The 6,000-nt window shown below is 44.2% G+C and overlaps 1 pseudogene; it reads left to right on the top strand.

Annotated features, from left to right (window-relative positions):
* The first annotated feature begins 355 nt into the window (after positions 1-355).
* On the top strand, positions 356-4,322 carry LOC147967176 (uncharacterized; annotated as a pseudogene).
* Positions 4,323-6,000: the final 1,678 nt, after the last annotated feature.

Genomic DNA, 6,000 nt, shown 5'->3' with positions numbered 1-6,000 from the left:
AAACGGAGATTAGCTCTTCCCCAAGGAAGAGTGAACTTCGGGTTAAAATCCGTGTCCTCGTCTCACTTGTGGTTAATCCTTTCCCGCACCTTTCTTTGTTGTTGTATGCTTGTTGGCTTGCTAAGTAGTTTGTTGCCTAGCATTTCTCTCTTGGATCTTGCTTGTCATATAGGTTGCATTCACCTAGTTGCATATCTAGTGAACTCTTTTATCCGCTAAGCCTTAAAATCTACAAGTAAGATTAAAATTTGTAGTCTCCTATTCACCCCCCCCCCCCTCTAGTCGGCCGTATCGATCCTTTCAATTGGTATCAGAGCCTCGTGCTCTAATATAAGGTTTTACAACCTTAGAGGATATGGTCAATATAGCTAGGAATGAGGGAGGTGGCCTACCCGTTGCGGGGGATGGTCAAAACCAACCCCCCGCCGCGACCGGGACACTTGGTGCTCCTGTTGTTGCTCCCGCCACTCCTACTAACCCGAATGTCCCTTTGACCGCCGTCGATCTTCTTTCAATGTTTGCGGACCTCAAAGTCTCTATGTTGAAAGAGGTTCGGGCCTCGGTCAAGGAGGAAATTGATGCTCGCTTAAAGCCATCAACGTCCGCATCAAACTCGTTTAATCCAAATGAGGTTCATGATGCAGATGACTCGAGGGAACCTCTTGCTTCTCCGGCTCGTACTCAAGTTCCCCAGTACAATGCCGTGGAACCCTTTTACTCTCCTCAACCCTTGCAACATCCCCGCATTAATCCTGTTGGGCCTCCGCCCCCTTTGAAAGATAATGCATTTGCTAAGTGGAAGCTAGATATGGAGTCTCACATGCGCAGTGCTTCAACTCAATTGTTGTGGATTGTGGTCAATGGATTTAACCCCAAGGACCCAATGAATCTCACTCCAAGGGAAGCAGTTGACGATCAACGCAATGCTACCGCGCACAACATGCTTCGCAACGTTGTGACTGAAGACTATAGTGATTCCATTGCTCTTCTCAAAACCGCAAAGGAAATTTGGGATTGCCTTGAGGAGGCTCTTGAAGGAGATGAAGCAATTCGAAGATCTCGGTTGGCCTTGCTCAAACAAGAAGTCAATCTCTTTGTGAGGAATGAGGGTGAGTCCGCAGAAGAGGTTTACCGAAGGTTGAAGTCCCTTGTGCTCAACTTGAGAACCTTTGGGTGCACTTGGGCAAATGATGAATTCCTCAAGGACAAGTTCATAGATGATATGGTTCTCACAGAACATACCATGGTCATGATGGTTCATCAACGTCCGGACTATCACAAGTTGACTTCGGCTCAAGTTGTTTCCACCTTCTCTACCCATGTTATTTTGGAAACCAAGTCCAAGAAAACATTTGCAATAGCTCAAGCAACCAAGAACTCTAATCTTGCCTTGAAGGCCAAGAAAGTGATGAGCCAATCCTCAAGGGAGGAAGAAGTGAGTGAAGAGATATGTGAGGAGGATAATGATACCTCGTGCCCGGCAAATGATTTTGCAGAAGACTTGGCTCTCTTAGTCAAGAAGTACTCCGGGACCATGGCAAACAAAGGAAGAAATCTTCAAGGAAGATCGTTTGGACGAAGGAAATGCTACAATTGTGATAGCCCAAGACACTTTGTTCATGATTGTCCATATGAGAGACGTGAAGACAAGTCCGAGAAGCTTGTGCTTAAGAAGAAGAAGTTCACCAAGTTTGCAAAGAGGAAGGATGACAAGGCTCTTGTTCATGAAGAATACATGTCTGGAGATGAAGATGATGGTGATGATGATCAAGTGGGCACGGCCGCCTTTGCCATGCATGCCACTACCTCCTCCACCACCGGCCTCTTCGACTCTCCAAACGAGGACAAGCCATTCACTCATCGGTGCCTCATGGCCAAAGAGGTAAAAACAAATTCCAAACCCAAGAAACCCGACACCTACACTCCCGATGTCTCATGTGAGATAGTGGAGGATGAGTGTGAGGAGGGTGTGGATAATGATGAGGAATCCTTAATGGCTTTCATGAAAACTCTTCATGGTGAAGCTCGTGCTCGTTTTGGCAATCTCTTTAAGTCACTTGCCGAACGCGATGACTTTATTGAGAACGTTGAGAACCTCCTTATAGAGGAAAAAGAGAGAGTTGATCTCCTCGAGCACGAACTTAATGAAGAGAGTGTCATGAGAGCATCACTTGAGGAAGCCTTATCTGCTCATCAAATTGACTTTGTTAAAACCAATGATGCTTTGCAACTTGCTCTTGAGAATAAAGATGCTCTTAATGTTAGAGTTGAAAAGCTTCTAGTTGACCATACAAGACTTGTTGAGGAGCATGAGTTCCTTGTGATTAGTTCCAAGGTTTTCAAAGGTGACCTCATTGCCCTCACCGAGTCTTATGCTCAACTAAAAGCTACAACCATTAAGGCTCTCACTTCCGTGCTTCATATAGATTTAAATGATAATGCTTGTACGGCTAACTTTGCTCATGATTACACCTCCCTTCAAGAGGAAAATAAGAAGTTGCAAGGTCAAATTGAGAAAGGGCTTGTATCATGCATCCAAGGGGAGAAAAACCTAAACGATCTCTTGAGCAACCAAAAGGAGTGTGTTGCCAAGGAGGGAGTTGGGTTTAATCCCGCATCTAAGAGTGGTAAGAAAAAGAAGAAGAAGAACAACAAGAAGATCGGTCCGACTCCTTCCCCTCCCCAAAAGGTAGTGTTTGTGCAAGAAAGGCACCAGGAGAAGGAGAAGGAAATGAAGGGTGTTGGGAATGGAAAGGTCATTAGGGACAAGGCCATTCCCAAGAATTTTGCCGGCAAGAACAATCCATCATATGTTCTCATGAGAGGAGGTGATGGCTATACCTTTGCAAAATTTGTTGGAACTAACTATGATGATTATGCTTGGACTATTTGGGTTCCCAAGACCCTCGTTGCTAACTCACCAAGACCCATTGCAAAATGGGTACCTATAACCAAAGCTTGATTATTGTAGGACTATGTATCCTGTGGAACTCAATGGGTGATCGACAGTGGATGCACCAATCATATGACCGGAGAAAGGGAGATGCTTGTGGAGTTCGTTGATTCACTCAAGGCCTCTTCGAACATCTCCTTCGATGACAATATCAAGGGCAAGGTATTGGGTTTGGGCAAGGTGGTAATCTCTAATGATTCATCTCTTTCAAATGTCATGCTTGTCCAATCCCTTCACTACAACTTACTTTCTACTATTCAATTGGCTCGTGCCGGTTATGATTCACATTTTGGTGAATTCCATGTGACCGTCTTTAAGAGAAGCAATCTCAAAGTGGTCTTCGTTGGGCATGTTGAAGACAACCTTTACGTGGTTGATTTCTCGAAAGAGAAAACTCATCTTGCAACATGCCTAATGGCCAAGGCCGACGTGGGGTGGCTATGGCACCGTAGGCTAGCCCACGTGGGCATGAGAAATTTACAAGCTCTCTTAAAGGGGGAGCACATTCTTGGACTAACCAATGTGTCTTTTGCCAAAGATCGTCCCTGTAGTGCTTGCATTGCCGGGAAGCTTCATGAAAAAGCTCATAAAGTAAAGACTATCATCACCACCTTGAGGCCCCTCGAGCTCATCCATTTGGATCTATTTGGGCCTCCAACATATGATAGTTTGGGAGGAAGGAGATATTGCCTTGTCATTGTTGATGACTTCACAAGATATACTTGGGTGTTCTTTCTCAAGACTAAAGATGAAACTCAAGAAACCTTCATCAACTTTGCCAAAGAAGCTCAACGGCAACATAACTGTGAGATCAAGGCAATCCGAAGTGACAATGGCACTGAGTTCAAAAACTATACAATGGATGAATTCTTGAGTGAAGAGGGGATAAAGCACCAATATGCCGCACCATATACTCCCCAACAAAATGGTGATGCGGAGAGGAAGAATCAGACTCTTATTGAGATGGCTAGGACCATGCTTGATGAGTACAAATCACCATACAAGCTTTGGGCAGAAGCCATCAACACCGCGTGCCATGCTTCAAACCGGCTTTATCTTCGCAAGCTCAAGAACAAGACCCCTTATGAGCTCCTAATCGGGAGAAAGCCCAACGTCAAATACTTCCGGGTATTCGGTTGTAAGTGTTTCATTTTAAACAAAAAATCCCGGTTAGCTAAATTTGAGTCTAGAACTTATGAGGGCATATTTGTTGGATATGCATCAAACTCTCATGCTTACCGAGTTCTCAATAAATCCACCGGATGCATTGAGGAAACGGTAAATGCGGAGTTTGATGAAGATAACGGCTCCTGTATGGAGCAAATTGTTCCTAGTATTGTAGGTGATGAGGCTCCTTTACAAGCTATAAGGACAATGGGGATAGGCCACATTCTTCCACAAGAAACACCCCATGTCCAAGTAGAAGAAGGAGTAAGAGCCCCTCTTGAGGATTTTCCACAAGGGAAGTCATCACCGACACCACTTGTACAAGATGCTTCGGGAAATAATGAACCTATCCAAGAAAAAGATCAAGACACTCATATTCCTGAGCAAGATCAAGAGCAAACTCTTCCGAATAATGAAGAACCAATCGTTGAGGCTCAAGATCAAGCTCAAAGTCCTGATCAAGATCAAGACCAAACCCAACCACAAGTGTCTTCATCGTCATCACTTCCTACTGAGCAAGAACCTGTGGTTGCAAAGAAAAGAGTGTCTCCAAGGCTAAAGCAATCTCAAGGGCAAGCTTCTTCATCAAGTCCAAAACCAAGTGAAGAAGAGCTTGATCGCAAAGAGCAAAAAGTGGCCGCCAAGCTGAAACATCTTCAACACCTCACCGAGAACATCTACGGAAGCATAAAAAAGGGGGTAACTACTCGTAGACGTTTGGCAACTTTTGTGAACATCACTCGTTTGTCTCTTGTGTTGAACCCCTTAAGGTGGAAGATGCACTTGACGATCCGGATTGGATAGATGCCATTCATGAAGAACTCAACAACTTCACAAGCAACAAAGTGTGGACCCTTGTAGAAAGACCCAAGGAATTTCATAATGTCATTGGAACAAAGTGGATTTTCAAGAACAAACAAGATGAATATGGACAAGTAATAAGGAACAAGGCAAGGTTAGTGGCACAAGGTTTCACCCAAGTTGAAGGTTTGGACTTTGGTGAAACTTTTGCCCCCGTTGCGCGTCTCGAATCCATTCGCATCTTGCTTGCTTATGCCTCTCATCATGATTTAAAATTATATCAAATGGATGTTAAGAGCGCATTTCTTAATGGCCCTCTTAAGGAGTTGGTGTATGTCAAGCAACCTCCCAGATTTGAAGACCCCGGTCATCCCTCTCACGTTTATGAACTCCATAAGGCACTCTATGGACTCAAACAAGCACCTCGTGCTTGGTATGATCACCTTACGGTGTTCCTAAGCGAGAAGGGGTTCCAGATTGGGGTAATAGATTCCACTCTCTTTACGAAGAGGGTAAAAGGAGAGTTGTTTGTCTGCCAAATATATGTTGATAATATTATCTTTGGGTCAACTAACCATGCTATTAACGTTGAGTTTGAGAATCTTATGACTAAGGAATTTGCGATGAGCATGATGGGAGAGTTGAAGTTCTTTCTCGGTTTTCAAGTGAAGCAATTGAGAGGCGGAACCTTCATCAATCAATCTCGTTATATCCAAGACATGCTCAAGAGATTCAAAATGCAAGATGTCAAGCCAATGAAGACACCCATGGCCACAAATGGTCAACTTCATCTTGATCCAAATGGTAAAGAAGTGGATCAAAAGGTATATCGCTCTATGATCGGTTCCTTGCTTTACCTTTGTGCATCTAGGCCAGATATTATGTTGAGTGTGTGTATGTGTGCAAGATTTCAATCCGCTCCTAAGGAGAGCCACCATTCGGCAGTGAAAAGGATCCTTTGATATTTGGTTCATACCCCAAACTTGGGCCTTTGGTATCCCAAGGGATCATCATTTGAGTTAATGGGTTACTCGGATTCGGATTGGGCCAGAGACAAGGTTGATCGCAAGTCCACATCC

The sequence above is a fragment of the Triticum urartu genome, chromosome 6A (assembly GCF_056163025.1).
Source record: "Triticum urartu cultivar PI428250 chromosome 6A, HENAU_Tu73, whole genome shotgun sequence".
In the NCBI taxonomy this organism is placed as follows: domain Eukaryota; kingdom Viridiplantae; phylum Streptophyta; class Magnoliopsida; order Poales; family Poaceae; genus Triticum; species Triticum urartu.
The sequence above is the reverse complement of the archived record's forward strand: the minus strand, read 5'-3'. Positions and strand labels throughout refer to the sequence as shown.